The sequence below is a fragment of the Peromyscus californicus genome, unplaced genomic scaffold (genome assembly GCF_007827085.1).
Source record: "Peromyscus californicus insignis strain IS unplaced genomic scaffold, ASM782708v3 Scaffold_18__1_contigs__length_77618521, whole genome shotgun sequence".
NCBI classification, from domain to species: domain Eukaryota; kingdom Metazoa; phylum Chordata; class Mammalia; order Rodentia; family Cricetidae; genus Peromyscus; species Peromyscus californicus.
The window spans coordinates 38844715-38866904 of record NW_026294480.1 but is presented as its reverse complement, the minus strand read 5'-3'; positions in this window follow the sequence as shown (position 1 = coordinate 38866904).

Below are 22190 nucleotides of genomic sequence, written 5' to 3'. Positions count from 1 at the left end.
TAAGACATATAATTGTGAGGACCCATAAGAGACAGTAACAGAGGTGGAGAGCCACCACCCACAGGTGGAGTGAAATGAAGTACAAACTGAAGCAAGATCAAATTACAAAGAGTGGCAGGTAGCTCAGTATCCCATGATCAAAGAGCACATAGGGTACAGTTCATTGGACCACTGAGTAATTTTTTTACCTTATCTGAGCAAACTGCCATAAAAAGTCAACTCTGGGAGTCAGAAGAACCACTATATCCCCTGAGGGAAATAATTTGGACCAACTTCCACTGTGACTTGGAATATGTATGTATGTATGTATGTATATATATATATATATATATATATATATATATATATATATATATATAACAAACTCATTCCACATGTGCAAATCCTAACAGAAACAAAAGTAACATGAAAAACCAAGACAGCACGCCTTTTCCCAAAACTACCAAGCCCACGGAAATAGCTTCCAGTGAGCATAATTTAGATGAAATTACAGATAATTTGAAATAATAATTATAAATATGTTCAAAGAATTCAAAGAGGTAATGTATAGCTTTCAAGAGAACACACACAATTAGCTGAAGGAAATAAGGAAGTCAGTTAAACATAGGAAAATAGAATTCAATAAAGAAACAGAAATACAGAAAAAAAGTCTAACCAAAATGATGGTGGAAGTGAAAAGGTTAATAAATCAATGAAAGTCTCATCACCACAGTAGATCGTGTATAAGCCAGAATATGAGGACTTGAGGCCAAATTAGAGGAATGGGACTTTTCAGGGAGAATCAACAATAAATTTTTAAAAATGTGAAGAGAACATGGGAAAGCTTTGGGAACCATAAAAATAACAAATCTATGAATTATGGGCATAAAAGAAGAGTTGCTCAGCGGTGCTGGTGCACACCTTAAATCTCAGCACTTGGGAGGCAGAGCCAGGTGGATCTCTGTGAGTTCAAGGCCGTCCTGGTCTACAGAGGAAGATCCAGGACAGCCAGGGCTACACGGAGAAACCCTGTCTAGAAAAACCAAGAGAGAGAGAGAGAGAGAGAGAGAGAGAGAGAGAGAGAGAGAGACAGAGACAGAGAGACAGAGAGACAGAGAGACAGAGAGAGACAGAGAGAGAAGAGTTCCATAGGCATAGAAAATATTTTCATTAGAATTATAGAAGAAAAATTGTCAAATTTAGAGAAAAAGACAACCTTCTGAGCACAAAGGTATACAGAAAACCGAACAGATAGAGGACTAAAAAGAAGCTCCCCATGCCATATCATAATTGCAACACTCAAAAGACAGATCCAAGAAGCAGTATTGAAAGCTGCAAGAGAGAAAGGTCAAGTCACATACAAGATAGGCCAACCAGAATTACAACTAATTGTTCAGTAGGAACATTCAAAGCCAGGAAAATTGGAAAGAGGTGTCTTAAGTTCTGAAGAATGACAGTTGCCAACCCAGACTATTATACTCAGCAAAATTATCTGTCATAATTGAAGGAGCAACAAAAATATTCTATGATAAAAACAAAATAAAGGAATGTATAATCCCTGTGCTAACTCTAAAAAGGATACCAGAAGAGATATGCAGTCCTAAAGAAAAGAATGAACACAATGAAACTTACAAGAAACAATAAACAATACAAGAATAGTTAAGCAAATGAGGACCAAATAAACATCACAAATCAACATAATGAAAAAAACACACACCTTTCTATTAAAACTCTGGATATTAATGGCCTCAAGCCCCCAGCAAAAGACATGGACTAGAAGACTGGACTAGAAAAAAGAATACATCCCTTTGCTTCCTCCAGGAAACATACCTCATCAACAAAGACAGATACCATCACCTTAGGGTAAAAGGATAGACATGACATGTAAAGCAAATGGAACCAGGAAGCCACCAGGCATCACTACTGCACTGGCTAGTTTTGTGTGTCAACTTGTCACAAGCTAGAGTCATCAGAGGAAGGAACCTTAGTTAAGGAAATGCCTCAATGAGATTCAACTGGAAGGCATTTTCTCATTTAGTGATCAGTGGGGGAGGGTCCAGCCCATGGTGGGTGGTGCCATCTCAGAGCTGCTGGTCCTATAAATAGGTGGGCTAAGAAAGTCATGGGAAGCCCTGTTGAACAGCAATGCTGAGGTGTAAGCCTAATAAACACTTTCCTCCCCAACTTGCTTTTTGGTTGTGGTGTTTCCTCACAGCAATTGAATCACAGGGATTAAATGACAAACTAGTCAATGATCACTGAAGGAATAAAGGGGGAAGCAGAGCAATTCATGGAACTGAATGAAAATGAAAATACAATATATCAAAACCTGAGGGATACAATGAGAGCTGTTCTACAAATAAAGTCTATAATTGTAAGGGCCTAAATTAAAGGGAAACAAATCAGAGAACTCAAATAAGTTAATGATGCATCTTTAAGCACTGGATAAACAAGAACAAATAAAGCATAAAAGCACTAGCTAGGAAAAAATAATTAGGAAAAATACAGAAATATTAAATAGAAATAATCAATTAAAAATACAATTAATACATTTTTAAAATGAAGTGAGAGAAAACCCAAATTAATAAAAGTAGAGACAGAAAGGGAGATATTGTGGTAGATACTAATGGAAGTTATAAAAGCGGAGGGCTATATCTTAAAACAAAACAAACCCGTAGTCCTTTAAACTGGAAAATCTTAAAGAAATGAATGAATTTCTAGATGAAATGACCTATCAAATCAAGCCAAGATGGTAAAAATGATTTTAACAGATTTACAAAAAAAAAAAAAAACAATTAAAGCAGTAATAAAATAAAATCTACACCCCCTCTCAAAAAAAAGAAAAAACAAACAAACACCACCAACAACAACAACAAAAAACAGGGTCCAGATCGATTCACTGCAGAACTTTACTAGACCTTCAAAGGAGAACTAACACCAATCCTTCTCAAATCATCCAATAAAAACAAAAAGAAGAGACACTTTGAAACCCTTATTACAAAGCAATCATTATGCTGATACAAAAAATCAGATAAAGACATGGGAGAAAAATATTACAGACCAATCTCCTCTAGTATCAAAATGATCAAACCAAATCAAATACCACACACAAAAAGGTCATCACAATCAAACCGAGGCCCACTGTGCACATCATCTCTGGTATAACTTTACCCATATGGAGGCTTAAGTCAATGGGCGTAAAATTTTTATCTCTTTAGTAGTTAATTAAATGAGTCCTTTCTGTGTCTCAAGTGTGGGAAGGATTTTTGTTTATCTGATATTAATTATAAAATAAATGGAACAAGATATCTGAACTCCTGGGGTTGGGGATTTAGCTCAGTGGTAGAGTGCTTGCCTAGCAAGCACAAGGCCCTGGGTTCGGTCCTCAGCTCTGGGGAAAAAAAAATATCTGAACTCCTAATATTTTATAAGCATGTTTCTCTTACAAATAAATTGCTCAGCCCTGAAAATCTAGGCTTTTTTTTATATATATGTATACTTCTGCATCCTCAGGTATTGGTGTAATATCAAGAATTTAAGGAATAATTTCAACAAATAAGCCAATTTATAATGAATGATTAGTTTATTATCTATTCTCAGTCTCTACACTATACAGATTTTGATAAAAAGTTATAGGCTTTCTCAAATTTTACTGCATAGAGCCATGCAAATAGTATGTATAGAATATGATATTTATATTGCTTTTCTCTGAAGACATCTAACTTACATATACAAACAACATTCATACAAAATTAATCTCACTCATGTACATACTGATCTTGGAAGTCAGAAATAGTCATTTTGAGACCATTTTGAAATAGTATCAAATATCAATGAGACTAGTATCAGTTCTTACATATCACATGGAAGTCTCATGCTGGCAGAATCACACAGATCAATTTCTTTGTACAGTACTTGCCAAAGAAGTCAGTTGCAAGCCTAGGAGCAGGGGCTGGAAAATGGAAATCACAAGCCTTTTATTTTTAATAGACACATCATTTAAAAAGACACATATCAAGAAAAGCTGTTGTCAGATTAGTGCCATACAAGAATAGACAATGAGGCAGTTGTCTGACTATTTGGAAGTCTCGGTAAGAGTACATCCTCACAGGACACTATCCAGCATCCAACATCCTCCACCACCGAATAGGACCAGTCTATAGGAATGTCACAGACAGGAAATATGGTGATTAGGGGACTTGAGCCAAAACAGACAAGCAAACACATACACACACACACACACACACACACACACACACACACACACACACACACACACTCATGCACACAAACAAAAACCCAATGAAAGTTTGGGGCATGGATAATTCCCAATTTAGGCTTAAGGTAAATTACCTGATTAGAATTTGAAGTTAAGGTTAGATGAAAAGGTTTTTGATAGTAGCTTGGTTTTTAACCACTCACTCTTCCTTTTGCTCTTGCTATTAAGGCTCAGTTTCTGCCAGACAAGATGTAGACACACACACACACACACACACACACACACACACACACACACACACACAGAGAGAGAGAGAGAGAGAGAGAGAGAGAGAGAGAGAGAGAGAGAGAGAGAGAAATGTAAAGTGAGGTGAGCCACGGCAGTTAAAACTGGTGATCAGTAGCCTGTTTAATTAAAGGCAAATGTCAATTCTGTAAAATGAATGAGGTACAGGTTAAATTAAGCTGGAAGTCCCCAATCCATTCAACTATCCAGGTTTTGGCAAACAGAATGATGCTAGTATTCCAAAGAAGTATTCCACTGTAGAAACTTAGAAGTGTTAAATATTGTTTCCCCTCAGAAACATGTCTATCTGTTCACAAGATTCTAAAATTAATCTTCAGGGTTATCATGCATACATTTGACTTTCAAGTTCACACACACAGAGCACCTTGCTGATTAATTAAGCCCTCCAATGTCTATTTACACATTTCACATTTTGTCTGATTTTCACTCAGTTTTGCTGCTCAGCATCAGCATGCTAATTGAAAGACAGAAAATGCTCATTAGGGAAACATGACTTAGAAAGAGAAGTCCAGGGACAGAGGGAGAAGCCAGATGAGGTCCAGTGGAGATCTCATTAGGGAAGAGCTGCCGAACGTTCATGAGGAGTGCTGGAGAAAACGTCATAGCAGCTGGGCATTTAAGTGGCCCAACGTGAACATCACTTTTCCACAAAGCACCTGATTTCTTGTTTGAAATAGTATAGCCAAAACATAATATCACAAAAGACCCTATTGACGTGGCCATAGGAAAAACAAGTGAAAATAAATATCATGCTCTTCAAATAATGTCAGGTAATTTCCACTTGTACTAGGGCAGTAAATTGAGATTTTGTTGTATTTATTAGTCTATGATTTTCACATAATGCTTATATAGATTAGAGGAAATGATGTGGTTAATAAAAAAATATAAGTGTTTCTTGACAGAAGAGAGCTGAGGAAAGGTAATAAAGAGTACACAAAATAAAATATTTCATAAAAATGATTTGAATCCAAAGAAGATACGGTGGCAAGGTTTTTTGTTTTGTTTTAAAGTTCTTTTAGATCTAGAACAGTTTAAAAATGTGTGCAAAAGGGGGAGGGATGAAAAATCTAGAATCAGAGCAACTATAAAGATACTGACTGGAGCATGTGAAACTATAAAAGTTTCCAAACTGAGGTCATGGGATCATGTGTCTCTGAGGTGGTATTGGGTTCCCCGAAATATTGTGCACTCTAATAAACTTATCTGGTGTCAGAGAACAGAACAGCCATAATACTAAACATAAAGGTTAGGCAGTGGTAGCACACACACCTTTAATCCTAGCATTGCAGAGGCAGAGATCTGCCTGGATCTCTGTGTGTTCAAGGATATAGCCAAGCATGGTGACTCATGCCTTTAATCCCAGGAAGTAATGGCAAGAGGCAGAAGGGTATTTAAGGTATGAGGACGAGGAACTATAGCCTGGTTAAGCTTTTGGCTTTTGAGTAGCAGTTCAGCTGAGATTCATTCTAGATGAGGACTAAGAGGCTTCCATTCTGAGGAAACAGGATCAGCTGAGGATTGGCAAGGTGGCCAATTGTGCTTCTCTGATCTTCCAGCATTCACCCCAATACATGGCACCAGGTTTGCATTTATTAATAAGACCTTCCAAGATTCGTGCTACATGTCTCCTCTTTACACAGAGGCAAGAACCGAGGAACTTGGGGTGGGTATCTGACTAAACAAAACCAAATCTGACTGGAGAGGAACTGGAGATTATAAAAAGATGGTTTTAGTGATACATTCTAAAAAAATTCACAGGAAGGACCTAGAGAGGATAGACCCCTATTTTAATTAAGTCTCTATACACCAGAAGAGTTTGGGGGTCACATTGGAGATTCCTTTCAGCCTCTCCTCTCCTCTGCATCACTTTAATTTGTGGCTTGTTCAAAGCTCCCCTCACTAGCTGGCATGTGTGGGTGTGAAGACCTGGCCAAGAGTCTTTTAAAGAGACAAAAGGTTCTGGTGTAGCCCCATCCCAAATCTATCATGTACAGCATGGGGAGTAAGACCCTGACACAGACCCTAGGGAAGAAAACAGAAGAGAAGGTTGCATCTCACCAGCCCTAGCAATACAGCACTGATACGTGTGGACTGAAATGTATGCTCTATCTAAAAAAGAGTTGGCCAACAGGCAGGCTTATTTTCAAGTGCTATCTGTGATTCATCCAGGCGGCTGTCAAAGTGGGGGACTTCTTTGGGAAAGATTCCTAGGCTAAGTCTTGGAGGAGAGGCAAGACATGCTGAATAAATAAATGGGGTGCTAGGAGAAGTCACACTTAACATACATTTGTCACCCTTCACATTGAATATTTACCTAGACAGATCTTCTTGTGCTGTTGTTCATAGAGTAGCCCCAAAGAAAGTGCAACAAAAGATTAAACTAAGCATATAGTATGAGGAACACACACACACACAGAGAGGGGGGGAGGGAGAGGGAGAGGGAAAGGGAGAGAGGGAGAGAGAGAGCAATCATAACTGGAGATGGAGGGTCTATTTATAGAAAAAAAAACTTTTAAAGTACACATTCTGGCACTATGTGTGTGTGTGTATGTGTGCACATATTCAAGGCTTTATATGTGCTAAGTAAGCATCAGCAAATTACATCTCTAGTCCAAGAATATGCCCATTTTTGGTTTATTTACACTTAGGAGTTCTATTAAACAGTCCACCACTAGTAGATTGGATTTTTTTTCCTCTTAAAATAATAACTCAGTGAAGAATTCCATTTGTATATATGCCCAATTATGTAAATTACTTAACGCTTACATAATTATGTGAATTACTCGTTCACTCTCTTCATAATTAATATCTCTGCGGCCAGCTGTGAGGGTTTGGCGGTCCTTGTTCAACCGCAGCTGTTTCTCCCAAATTTCAGCGGCTCCAGCTTCCAGTTTGCCAGGCACCCCACAAAGAAAGGCAAGGAAGCCTCTCCGTAAGAAATCTTGAGGTCCTGTTTCTGATAACCACAGAAACGAATGGCCTACTCTGAGGCACACTTCACTGAAAAGAATCCAAAACCATTAGTTATACCTACAAACATTTTGCCAGTGCCTGCATTAAGACATCTTAACTCTAATAACCCAATCATCCTTTAACAGCTCAAGTTTTGAAGAGTTTACTTAAGGAGCTTTAACATGTACTTGTGTTTCTTTTATTGATTAAAAAGTCTGAGGGCTAATGAGACTACTGCTCATAACCCTCTGTCCACCATACTTCATGGGAACACGTGAAACTGGAAGAAATCTTCTAAACCCTGGGAAGATAGTGTTTGCAGATAATTTCAGAATTCTACTTTGGTGTGTGTGGTTTGTCTTGAAGTCCTGAGGTTAAGAGAACATATATCTGAACTGCTCAGTGTCACATTACTGGACCCCTGTGTTATTCAGCTCCCTGACAAGTCCACTGTTTACAAGTACTGTGAGCTACTGTGGAAACATCAATATACGTCTCAGTAGGGAACTCTCTCATCTTGGCAAGAAGCACATGAAAGGGAATCAGCAGACCCTTTCTTATATTTGAATTTAAATGACAAGCTGAAGGATGGCATCTTTTCACCTGTAATTGGACTGAAAAAGGACCAGCCGAGAGGAAGGCTTCCCAGCTGGTGTTCCAGAACACTTGTTAGCCACTTCACTCCTGGCCACCGCAGATCTGATTGGATTTAAACGTCTTGAGCTTTCTGTAACTCCTTTGCTCCTCAGATGAAGAAATGCACACCTCAAAATGAAATGCTGGGAGAAACACGCTTTGGATTCTCAAAATTAAGGATTTCTAAATCAATAAATCAGCCATGGAAAAAGAAATCTACTCATTCCAAACTTGTCTTTTCAAGGATCATCTAATAAAGCAAGGTCCAAAGCTTTGATTTTTAAAAAATTGGAGCATCTAGCAGAAGATATTTGAGAGGTTAAGGGGTAAAGCTTGATGCAAATCAGACACCTGACTTTGTCCCTGTGTCTGGGTCACCTTCAGGTTGTAGCTACCAAACACCTCTCTGCACATTTCATTAAGAGTAGCTGTTGTCCTTTGGGCAATATTGAGAATATTATATACTGGCCATGAAACAAAGAAGTTGGAGAGAAATAAGGAAAAAAAAATTACAAACCCAAATCAAGGAGTCCATCTTATGTATAGATAGGAAAGCCCTCTTATGTATAGATAGGAAAGTATTACAGGGTGGGATGGGGGACAGGAGAACTGCTTATTTCAGTGGACAGTTGGAATTAAACAGTTTTATTTTCTAGCTATAGAAATGAAACTAACCTTTTCAACAATTCTTTAACATCCATTTTGTTCATTCATCCATTCAATGGTTAAGAAACACTTTCTGTGGCATGATCCAGTCATGGCAAGATGCTGAAAGGACTGTGCTAAAAGGAATTTCCTTCTGCAACAGCAATGACTAAGAAGGGTCCAACGTACTGAAAATAGGAGGTTTTATAACTTGTTACAGGTGGAGAGGTTGAGTTGAGGTCATGGTGGTGCATTCCTGTAACACCAACACTTTGAAGGAGAAGTAGCACTTGACTTCAAGCATTGCCTGAACTGTATATGAGGTGCAGATTAGCCTGAGCAATACAATGAGATGATCTCTCTAACCCCATCACCTTCAAAGGGAGAAGAGTCTAGTTTCTGAATAGGGATGAGGAATACGAGAAACAAAAATAATTCTTTCCCATGGGGTTGGTTTAGAAGAAGTATTTTATAGGAATTATTGCTTCCTACCAACCAAACACTAGACTAGAAAAATAGCACTTCTGGGCTCACTGGAAGGAAAACTCACACAATCAATAAAACTTAAGTGGCCAGATAGAATGGTCAAGATGAGGCCAGGGGGTTGGCCACACTAGTCATAAAAGTAGGCAAATGAGATAAACAGCATCACTGATTCCCAGGCGTGGTGGCCTAAGGCAATATTTCTTGATGGAATGGCTTGTTTTTAATAATAACAACTTATGCTAAGTGTTTCATAGGCACCAGCCTCAATGTCAAAGGTTTTATAAGCATTGCCTCATGTTTCTACTATATACAGGAGAATCAAGCCTTTGTGGGGTTATGTAACTTGACCTTGATCACATCTTAAGTGCCAGAGACAGAATTTGAACTTACCTTTGATTCTAAAAATCTCAATAGCACATTTTCTACATTTTCAGAGTTGTACCATGGCTTAAGATGACAGTGAAATCTGAAGGTGCACCTGCCAAATGCAGTGTAAGAGGAAGGCACAGGTTTCTTGCTAGTTATTCTCAAAGCAAACCCAGTAGAGCTGACACAGTGCAGTAAATTAAAAAATACATGGCCAATATGAATGGTGTCAACCAAAGTAATTTATGCAGAAAGACTTATATTTCTAAATTTCAACATCAGAAAACAATGCAGATACCCAAAGACAGACAGCAGCCTTCCTACTCTGTGAATTTTACTGCTAGAAAAGAACATTGGTCTATCAGGGAAAACTATGAATTTGACAATTAGATGGTACATCTTAGATTTCAAGGATAAAGACTAAGGTTAGGTCATAACGTTCATGACCATTGCTCAAATGAAAGTTTCTGAGTTTGCATAGATCCCCTAGGTATGTGCTCAGCACCTTTGCAAAGATAGCTTTTGCTGCGTTCTGGCAGATCCATAACTTACTCCTATTGTCCTGGGTTCCACACAGAAACTCAGGACAGTGTGGATTCCTTAAGAAGGAAGACACTGGCATCAAAGAATAGAGAAACTGGAAAATGAGAATGATTAAAATTCCCTTTGATACTTGATACTAGAATCAAAGTCATAGTAGAATGTCAGCAGCCCCAGTACCCAACCTCTAGGTTTACATTCTGCCTAAACCAATGAAGATTTATTCTCTTTCATAATTATGAAATGATGGTCATTATTTTTCATAATTTATGAATTTTGATTATAGCTATAGAATACTTATAGATAAATATATGTAGGATACCCATGAATCATTAATGAGATTTAACAATAATTCCTAAACTATGAATGTTATAAAAACAAGTTTGAAACATCAGAGCTTGCATGTGCTTGTGAAGGTGACCTCTTCCTTCACTTTTAAACTTTGGTAGCTTGTACCACTGTGAGAAGAATACACACTGACAATCCAAGGTCTTCTGCCACTAGTTAAGGGCCACCCTTTCCATGCCAGTGTTTTTCATTTCTAAAATGAAAAATAGACTATTTTTAATTCAGGGAACCCTCAAATCTCAGAAAATTTGACCAGAATCACAACATGATTTAATTGATGCAGAGCCCAAGGCCTAAAGCTACTAAAGATGACATAGATGGATTAGGGAGGTATCAACTAAGGTCTAGACAAACAGAAAAATATCAGCAGAATTGAACTGGAAAACAAGAGGTGGTGACTAGAGAGTGGGGTGTCTGAATTAGGGTTTTTGAAACAAAATGATTTTGTATTATAGCAGTATGATAGGGCTGAGCTGTGTGGCACTGGTGGGTAAAAGATGATTCTTCATGTGAAAGACTTCGGTAGCCTGGGCTCTAGTGATCAGTGGGTTGACCAGTGAGATGAATTAAGTTGGAAAGAAGGCTGAATGGTTAAAGAAGATTCTAGAAGGGAAACAAGAGCTAAGTGCTCAACTTAGCTCCCATAAATTTTGCTCCCATAGAGGAGAAGTAAATAATTTTGCTCCCACTGAGGAGAAGCAAATAAAACTCAAGACATGAAAGTTGAGGGCAAAGTCAATTGCTACTCAAGTCCCAATCTTGAAATGAGTAAGATTTGACCTGAATAAGCAGAGATCAAAGGAAAATCTAGAGCAGGAAGGCAGATAATTTGGGGTTGGTCAAATTTCAGGTGGGTTTCAAATTTCAAACAGGAGTATTCAGAGAAAATTCCAAGAAGTCCTTGAGGACTTCTCTTTCTTGGAGATAAGCTGACTGATTTTGCTGTGATTATGCAATGGGCAGCAGCAGTATTCTCTAGGCAATCGGCAGCTCTCATGAGTTTGAGATCTATGCTTGGTCCTGATTCATTTGCTCAAGAACCAAGGTGCACAGCCAGGATGATGGTCATTGTGGTGGAGGCTGTGTGAAGTGTGATTGTGTTAGTGGACAGGTGTGAGGGATGAGGTCAGATATAGTCTTCTGGAAAAGTCTTCTAAAGGGATTTCAGAATCCATGAGGACCAGCCTTACATGCACAGGTGTTCAGGACAGCATATGACAGTAGAGACAACCTGGCCTTGCTCTCATGTGTGCCAGATGATGCCCTAAAGTCAACAGTGTCATTCAACAGAGACAGGCATCGGAGTCTAAGAGAACACATCCAAAATAACACTGCTACTTCAAAACTGACAAATTAGTGAGTGTGTATAATTGGACAAAATAAATCAGTCATTTTTCATGACCAAGTTCCACATCAAAATGATCTAGAGTTTTCCTTTGAAATTTCACTCTCATAACACGACGTTGCAAATACAGAGTCCATCTCCCTCTGCTCATTTTCTCTGGACAAAAAATTTTCCCACTGCAAAATGAATGAAGAGCACAAGAAAACTGCACTCTAAGCATCAAAGCCTGGTGACTTCTTCAAGCCCCCTTGGTATTTACTTGCTGTGTAAGCATTCTCTGTTCCCCTGCTCCCGCTTCCAAAGTAGCTACCACAGGTATGAGGCACTGTGGAAAGGGAATGTGTCTTGATATCTATTGTTAACCAATGTGACTGGTTGCAGAGGGTGAGGTGTTTTGTTCTGATTTTACAGTCTCTCTTTGTTTTCCAGACTGGAATGGAACTTGTTGTGCGGTCTAGGCTGGTTTTGAACTTATAATTCTCCTACCTCAGCGTCTATATGCTTGAGATTAAAGGCAGATGCCTAGATGCCACCATATTTGACCCTTTTGCAGATATGAAATGATTATACAATCTGTACCAGAATGACCACATTAGGGAAAGATAACAGATGAGATAATTGTACAGAGGATCATTCGAAGAGGAAACATTATGTCTTAATGTGACATCTGATCATGCAAGGCTGAGAGTGGAATTCAGAGGCTGGATGGAGTAGTGGGGGAGATGAATGCAGAGCCCATGAATTATTATCTTCTGTCAACTGCAAATTCAAAGGCTAAATATTCATTTGCCATGCTTCATGTTCTCTGATGACACTCTTCAGGTAGAGAAAATGTTGACAGGGCATTATTCCCTAGTAAAAATGAATGGGGCTTGTGAAAATCAAATTCACTCATGGACTGTAAATACATTCTCATAGCTTAATAGTTACTAATTACTTATAGTCAATGAATAGTCTAGCAGGTAAATAAAGCACTTCGCAATTTCAGCAAAAGCTTCACACTAGGGTCTCTCCTCAAAGGCTATAAAAAAAAAGGTGAAATCTGTGTTCTCATCTTCTTTTAGTTGAGTGTCTTTTACATCCTATGACCTCTTATTTCACATTTATCAATGGCTTCATCAAGATTTTCCTTTAAGAAAGAGTCTACACAGAATGGGGATGGCTCAGTAGAAACAATACTTGTTTGACAAGCATGAGGACCCAAGTTCAATTCCAGTACCTGTATAAAAGTGCCAGACATGGGGACGCATGTATGGTTCTGCAATCTTAGGGCATACATGGCATTGGAAGACTGACACAGGGGATATGCAGATCCCTAGAATTCACTGGCAAGCAAGTCTAGCCAATTGTGAACACTGGGTTCAGTGAGAGACCCTGCCTTAAAAGGTAGGGTAGAGAGTGGGTTGATGAAAACACCCAACAGTGACCTCTGTCCTCCATATTCACATGTATAGGATACACATGCACACACACACACACACACACACACACACACACACATACACACGCACACGCACACGCACACTGACATACACACACATCACACCACACACAGGTCTAAAGCAATTAGCTTCCCCTAACATTTCAAATGGCACAGCAAACCTTGTACTAGAAAATGAAACAATGCATTTCAGTGAAAAAGAATCAGTGGTGGATCTTGAGCCATATTGACATGGGGTTGAGAGCTGTTTTATTATCTGCTGTATACATGTTGTCAGGGATAGCATAGTCTTTGCGATCTTTAATTCCTGTGTAGATGAAATGTAGATCATCATGCCCAGAACAGTATTACCTGTGGGGAGCGTCATATATGTAAAAATAAAAGCCTTCCCTCTGGTTCTGCAGAAGGAACATCTTGAATTCACAGACTTCCAAGAAGAGTGCAGCTCAGCCTTCAGCATTCCTCTCTCCCTATCCTAAATAACTTTATATAGTACACACACTTTACCACAGCACATGACAGCCCCATGCAGGTTACTTTACAGGGTCGATAGGGCAATTAAAGTCAATGGCTCATTGGAGCATAATAGTATCTATCTCGGGGCTTGTCTTTCAGTCGTCACTCATGTTTCCATTGATTTATTTATTATATATTTATTTATTTTTGAAACAAGGTCTCACTGTATCACCTTGGCAGGCTGTGCATCTGTGCGTATAACATGTGCATGGCATGTGTAAATATATGTGCATGTTAGTGCTGGTGGGAGTGCCTTAGTGTGCATATGGAGGTCAGAGGATAACCTTTGGTCTTGGTCCTCTCTTTCCACTTTTAGACAAGGCTTGTTGTTCACGGTTGTGTATACCAGGCTAGCTGGTCTGCAAGCTCCTGGGAATTTCCATGTCTTTGCTTCCCATCTTAGTATACAGACTAAGATTACAGACTGGTACAATCACACTTGGCTTTATGTGGACTCTGGAGATTCTAACTGCTATCTCCGTGCTTGTGTGACTTATCCACTAAGCTATTGTCCTAACCTCGTACTAGCATTTTCTATATCATACTTTTATGTACACATAAAAGTACTGCTTCTTCCTAAAAGGTCTTCAACATGATTAGATTATCAATATTTTAAAAAGGTAATCCCCAATACCATATAAATCAGACAGGAAGATAAAGTGTTTTTAAAATTTTTATTTAAAAACCTTTTTACATGCAGTATATTTTCATATTCTTTCCTCTCCTCCAACTCTGTGCAGATCCTCTCTACCTGTCTACCTCAATAATTTCATATTCTCTCTCTTTATCTATAAAAATAAAAAATCATAAAACAAAAAATGAAAAAAATGTCAAAACAAACAAACAAAAAAACCCAGTAAGAGAAATGATATTAAATCAAGACAAAAAGGACACAAAAATAAACAGAGTCTGTTTTACATTGACCAACCACTCCAGAGTCTGAGGACTGCCCTGGAATGTGGTTGATCTATCCAGTGACACTCTATTGGATAAAACTGATTTTTCCCTTTCTAAGCAGGTATCAATTTCAGTGGGATCTAGAACTAAACAGAGAGTTCTTAAAAGATGAAAAGAATGGCTGAAAAACACTTAAAAGTTGTTCAAATATATGGCAAATTCAAACTAGTTCAAGATTTCATCTTACCCTGGTCAGAATGGCCAAGATCAGAAAAAGAAACAATAAAATGCTGGTGAGGATGCAGGAAAAGGAACATTAGTGGTGAGAATGCAAACTTCTACAGCTGCTGTGAAAATCAGTGTGGAGTCTCCTCAAAAAAGCTGAAACTGATACATCACAAGATGAACTATTCCACCCTTGAGCACATACCTAAAAAGACCTCGCTACAGAGCTGCTTGCTCATCCGTGACCATTGCTGCTCTACTTATACTAGCTAGAAGGTGGAAACAGCCTAGATGCCCATCAACTGACAGGTAGACGATGAAAATGTGGTACATCGACAGAACAAAGAATCATTTAGTTGTTAAAAAACGATAGGATGAAACTCGTAGGTACACATATGGAGCTAGAAGCAATCATCCTGAGTGAGAGAACTCAGACCCCAAATTACAAATATTGTACTTTTATCTGGTGTGTTTGTGTTAGCTTTTCAAGTTTTAGATAGGTGCGTTTCAATCAGAATAACACAGAGGTTAGGTGGCAAGGGCCAGGGGTTAGGGGTGGGGGAATCTTCTCAGGAAGAGGAAATAAAACATGGTGTTATAAAAAGATAAAGGGGAAGCTAGACTATGAGGATGAAACTGAAAGGGGAAGGTGGGAGGGTAAGTTAGAGAGGGAATATGGGGAGGGATAACACTAAAGGCCTTTTGAAAAGCCATATAGAAACATAATATTCTCTCTCTCTCTCTCTCTCTCTCTCTCTCTCTCTCTCTCTCTCTCTCTCTCTCTCTCTGTCTCTCTGTCTCTCTCTATCTCTCTCTCTCTCTCTCTCTCTCTCTCTCTCTCCCCCCCCCCCTCGTGTGTGTGTGTGTGTGTGTGTGTGTGTGTGTGTGTGTGTGTGCGTGTGTGTTTTGAATTTAAATGGAATCAAAATATAATTGACAAGACAATGCCCCAAGTATATATCTTTTGCAATCAAGTAAAATCTCAATGCCAGGGATGGGTTGCATTTTGTTGAGTCATTGGCCAACGGGGTCTGTAAACCCTCCCCAGTCATCCAAACATCACAAACTATTGCCAAGGCTATTGGTTAGTCTCCATAAACTGACAATAAAACCCCACTGCTGAAGAATAGTATGCTTTTAATTACAAAAGAAACATTATGTTGAGAAATGATGTCACTGGTGTAATAGTGTTTGAATTCAGAAACCACTTACATGTGATAAGTGGGAATTATTATACTCAGCTTTGCCAATTCCTTGTCAACCAAATGACCAGTTGAGCACCAGAGTCTGCAGAAAGAGCCTTGGTAAAATTAACCTTGTCACAGTAATGGTGTCAACAGACCTTTGCCTCAGCTCAACTTGTAGAAATAAAACACTGTATTTCAAATAAAAAAGAATTATGGAAAAGAACCATCACTCTAACACACATTTGTGTCCTTCTTTTCAGTACTCATCTGTTTGTTTAATTGGCTTTGCTAAATTCACATGCTGGAATCACAATGAATGGCCTTTTGTGAAGGCTTTAGCAGATGCATTAGTAACATTTAAATTGAAAACTGTTTCATTTTTTTCCAAGAATGATGATTCTCTTTTTCTATCATTGATCTGAAATGGGGTCTCAGATCATTTACCAGAATGAGTTAGTACTCCTTCTACACTGTGTGCATTTTTTTTTTACTGATATTTAGTTTTTTAATCACTCTGTTGGGGATAAAAGGATGCACAAAGTGGGAGTGAGAACCTAGGGGTCCCTGGCTTGTAGAGATCCTCATGGGCAGGCTGGGCCTAGAGGCTCTGGTTCAGCAGGCAACAGTTAACCTGCCTACCACAAAACGCTCCATCTGGAGCCACACAGAGCCTTCTTTTATTATTCTTAACAACTGAAGGGCTTCATTTTTAACTAAAAATTCAGAAACAACATAACTGACACTCACCATAGGATCTAAAAATAAAGCTGGGTCTTTTGAATAACTGATAATGTTTAAGGCATGTGGAAAGCTGTTCATTTGATTTAGTTTTTCCTTGACTGACATGTCACCCAGTTATGAATATTCCTTTGTCCCAGGGTACCTTATAATCTTACAAATTAAAAGACCCCCATTATTTTGGAGGAGGCAAATAGCATGCTATATCACATGAAGAGATCCTTAGTTCTAATTAGTTTAATGTGCACTGTTCATTTGGTGTTTTAAGAGGGCAGCCATACCAGGGGCTCATGCATTACTAAAATAAAACTTTTCTTTCCTCTTCTGAACCATCTTTTCCCATCATCCTCTAATAAGGGAGTCATGCCCATGGGGTAGACATAGTTGGTGGTAATAACAGCCTGCACCCCCACAATGCCCTGTACTACGGAACAAGGTGACTACATTTTGTTTCTCTGGATGGGTTGGCTACGAGTGCAAGTTGCTTATTAAGCTTAGCACTGATTATCTGAAGTGGGTCCTTAAGGTGAGAAACTCCCACCCAGAGACAGTTCTATGAGGATGACAGATTTTGAACAGTATTCCATAACTGGGGAGTAGAACCTCCGTTCCAAACTACTGCAGGGTTATAGTTCAGGAGTGCTTATGAGACTGAAGTGTGACTTGATGGGACATCTAGTTGTACTCAGTCTGCTACTTTCTCTTAAAAGTATCTTCATTTCAGTATTGTTCAGTGCGTGTGTGTGTGTGTGTGTGTGTGTGTGTGTGTGTGTGTGCGCGCGTGCCACTGGATGCACATGGAGAGCAGAGGACCGTTTGCAGGAGCCAATTCTTTACTTTTACCATGTGAGTCCTGAGGATTGAACTCGGGTCATCAGGCTTAGAGACTATGGCAGTTTCAAAGTTGTCAGAGTCCTTAAAGTCTTTACTGGCTGAGCCATCTCACTAGCCCATTTCTACAACTTTCTCTTTTGTTACTCTGATCATATCACTTATCTCTTAGTCTCAGATGGTTTGTCTATTCAATAATTCAAAGCATAATAAAACAGGTGAGATTTGAAGCCATGATGTAGATTTCACATGTGGACGTGTAAAAATGCTTAGAATAGTGCCTTGAACAAACACAGTCAGACAGAATTTGTGGGCACTGTCATCACTATCAACACCAATAGTATCACAATCGCAATACAATTATCATTAACTTCATTAAAATAGTTAGCATATTACTTATTATTTTTGTGACTTTATTCTGAATGATAATCCCTAATTTTCATATCATGATTTTTCTTGTTTGTGAATATGTCTTGAGGTTTATACAATGAGTATGCATTGCTTTGGTGTGACATTTTATATATATACATATATTATATATTATAGAAGTCATTATTATAAAATAATGACAAATTATTTTGGTTTTGAGAAATACACACAAACAATTACAAACAAATAATACAAACAAGATATTATAAAATAAATAAACACAAACAGAAATAATCTTCCCACCAAGGATATAAATATGTGAATTGAGAGTAGCATCATAAACAGACTTTGATCTGGAGAATTGGGTTGTAAGCTTGAACGCTCCTCACACCTTGCCTATTTCCATCTTAAGGCCCAATTCAGTACTTGGCTATGGTCAAGCCAGTTCTGAGATTGTTCATCTATCATTAACTTACCTACTTAAGTATCTGTCTATTGTCTGTCTGTCTGTCTGTCTATCTGTCTGTGTGTCTATCTATCTATCTGAGAGAGAAAGAGAATAAAAGAAGGAAGAAAATAAAGAAGGGAGGGTGAGAGAGGACGGAAGGGACAGAGGGAGCGAACAACATCACAAATTTTGATTTTGCTGTTCTATGTTCGTGTGTGGAAGCAAAGTGAGCACCTTGATAAAATCCCCACGTTACACCTGTTTCTCTGGCTAGGTCCTCTTGCTCCAGAAGCACCTCTGCTCTCTTGTCTATTATCTTCCTATACTCTCTCTCAAATACAGATCCATCATGACATTAGTCCACCCTGGAAAAACATTCATATTCTTCATTCTCCATGAACATGCCATCACAAGTCACACAGCCCTTACCATCCATAGTTCTCTACCTTTCATTCAGTAATTCCTTCACCTGGGCTCATTCTGACATTTACCCTCAGCTACTTTTCTGGTAGTTACAATGTGAATTGCCCATCCAGTTACTCCCAGTTTTCATTCACTCAGGATATCTGTATCAGGTGATTACTACTATGTGCCACACACTCAGCCAGGTACTATCTATCTAGTTCTGCTCCATGTTCAAGGTCTAGTCAACTTCAGCTCTCTTAACAACTTTGAAATTGCCATAGCAGCTAAAGTCCTGTCTTAAGGTTTCTGTTGCTGTGACAAAACACCATAACCAAAAAGCAAGTTGGGGAGTAAAGGATTTATTTGGTTTACACTTACAAAATGTAGTCCATCATTGCAGGAAGTCAGGATAGGAACAAACAGAGCAGGCAGGAATCTGGAGGCAGGATATGATACAGAAACTATGGAGGGGTTCTTACTGGCTTGCTTCCCATGACTTGTTCAGCCCACTTTTTTATGAAACCCAGGACCAACAATCCAGGGAAGGCACCACCCACAACAGGCTGGGCCTTCCTCCATTAAGCACTAATTAAGAAAATGTCTTATAGGCCTATCTACAACCCAACTGAAAAATGGAGGTATTTTCTCAGGTACCCTCCTCTCAGATGACTCTAGCTTATATCAAGTTGACATAAAACTACCCAATGTAGGTCCAATTCTGGTATTTTACCTCCCAACTGTTATATGTGTTAGCAATTAAATTTGCCACCTGAACCCCAAATTCCCTTCAAGAAAGAGTTATGCTAACTATACCGAAATCTTCTACTTGTTATCTATAATGCATACAACACTGAGGCAGGGATGGGTACTATTTTATTTATTAATGAAACCAAATGCCAGGAATATGCTTGTCACATGAAAGATTCCCAGCAAATATTTGCCAAATGGGTGCTAAGTACACAGTGTGTGTTTTTGATCACTACCCAGATAACAGAGTATTTGATATTAATTGTGAGCACCTTCCCCATGTCCTCAAAGCAAATGCATCCTTCAGAGAATTTTTAAAAACTACAGAATTATGACACGTCATCAGTAAATGCCATAGCTTGCATGCAGTTGTGGTGAGAAGAAGTATGAGGAAAGCTTTCTACAAATGAAGTTCAAAAGTCTTCAGGAAAATACAAATAATCACCAAAGCAAATCTGTTAACTGGGTCTATAGGCTATTCATAGCACTTTAGTAGTATGTATCTCTCACTGACAAACTCTGCTTTCCAGGATGTAGTCGATTCTGTTGCTGTCATCGCTCAGCAATGCTGGCAATAACCTCCAAAGATAGTTGTATATCATTTACATATTCTAATTAGAATGCTAAATTATACTATTTTAAAGCTGAAAAGAACTCACCTAACATCTAGTAATCTTCAAGCTTCTTTTTTTTAAAGCTATTTAAACTCTTTTATAAAACTTAGAATCTTACAAAAAAAAAAACCTCAAGGTATAATGGGAGAAAAGTAGAGTTGTTCTGGTGACCTTGAAGGACTGAGGGTGGAGAAAGTCCTGTTCTGCTCCCTGTACCCTCACCCTACCCTATCCCTGGAATCTTCTCCTCCAGGCTCCTAAGGAAAGGCTGTTTGAGGTACTGGTCCAGACACAGCCTGAGGACCAGCCCCTGACTTGATGTGGACAGAAACATTTGCAAAGGGTGAGAGAGCAGGCCATGATGGAGCCACTAGGGGTTCCTGGTCTGCATCCCTGAGATGTATCTATCACGCAACACTGCTCCAAATATGGGCATCACCAATGATTGCCATTCTCAGTGAAATTCTTCCAAGTGCTTCTGCATGCCCAGAAGAGTGCTTATTTACCTCTTTGGGAGCTTGTTTTGATTTGTCCCCTATTTCCCTTAGACTTCTAAATCCATTTTATAAAAACATCAGGTTACCAACTTGTTTAAAACTTTCCTTGCATAACCCCGACCTCTGAATTGCTTTCAGCTGTCCACTGAACCTTCCATCATGAAGGTAGCTGGATTACCACTTAGCAAAGGTGTTCTAGTAAACTATCTAGTGCTTATGAAGTGCTTTCCAACTCAGCTGTCTATGGGGCAATTTTCATGGCTGAAAGATGTAGGCAAACATTCACATATGTTGGTCCATTTATAAAGTGGCTTCATTGAAAGCCCCATGGCTTAAAATTGTACCTTTGTAAACGGATGTCTATTCTTTTTATTATTATTATACATTGACATAGACACACATCATTAGGTCTTTATTGACATCCTGTTTTATTTTTATCTGGGTTTCATGTTAGCTGCGAATGTCATCATAAAACTGTCTTCTAGAATACCTACTGATAGGAAAGAGGAAAACGATGAATCAAAACTCAGTGCCATATGGGAGAGGAGAGTCCTCAGGATCCCTGCTGCGCTGCCTGCGTGACTGAACAGCAGGGGCGAGTGTGGGGCCAGGGCAGGGAAGGAGCTGGCAAGGTTAGCTTGGAGAGACCTGCTCCAAGCTCAGTATTAAAATAGAGCCCAGTAATCACTGGCGCTGTCAGTGTGGATACCTGACTTGCACAGCCCAGGAGGAGTCTCTAGGCCTGCATCGGCTATAGGAAAGGCAATTAGAGTTTCCAGGAGGTAGAAATCCAACATTTAATTGGCTCACATCCAGTTAAGCACCAACAGAATCCTTTCACTCAACTCCTGTCTAGTTGGAGTTATCAATTTTTAAAGAGATTTTTCTTTTTTTTTTTTGTTTTTTGAGACAGGGTTTCTCTGTGTAGCTTTGCCCCTTTCCTGGATCTCTCTCTGTAGACCAGGTTGACCTAGAACTCACAAAGATCCACCTGCCTCTGCCTCCTGAGTGCTGGGATTAAAGGCGTACGCCACCACCACCTGGCTTTTTTTTTTTTTTTTTTTTTTTTGGAGCTGAGGATCGAACCCAGGGCCTTGAGTTTGCTAGGCAAGCGCTCTACCACTGAGCTAAATCCCCAACCCTCTTTCTTTCTTTCTAGACTTTGTTTTGCTCTTATCATTCAATTTTGCTTGGGAGGGGAGGGGCTCAAGAAATACATTTTCAGTTCTGTCCAGATGATATGATCACATCCCAACGACTGACTGAATTTCAAATACACAATTTAGGCATCTTCAAGATGCTTGGTGCTATGATGCCACATTGCCTTTGACTGTATATTATTTTTCTTACTGTGGAAATGTGATGTGAATCATTTTAATAACTCCTTGCATCATGTCTACCTACGCTCTCCATTTGTGCGAGTCATATTTAGGCATGTGAGCGGTGAGCATCA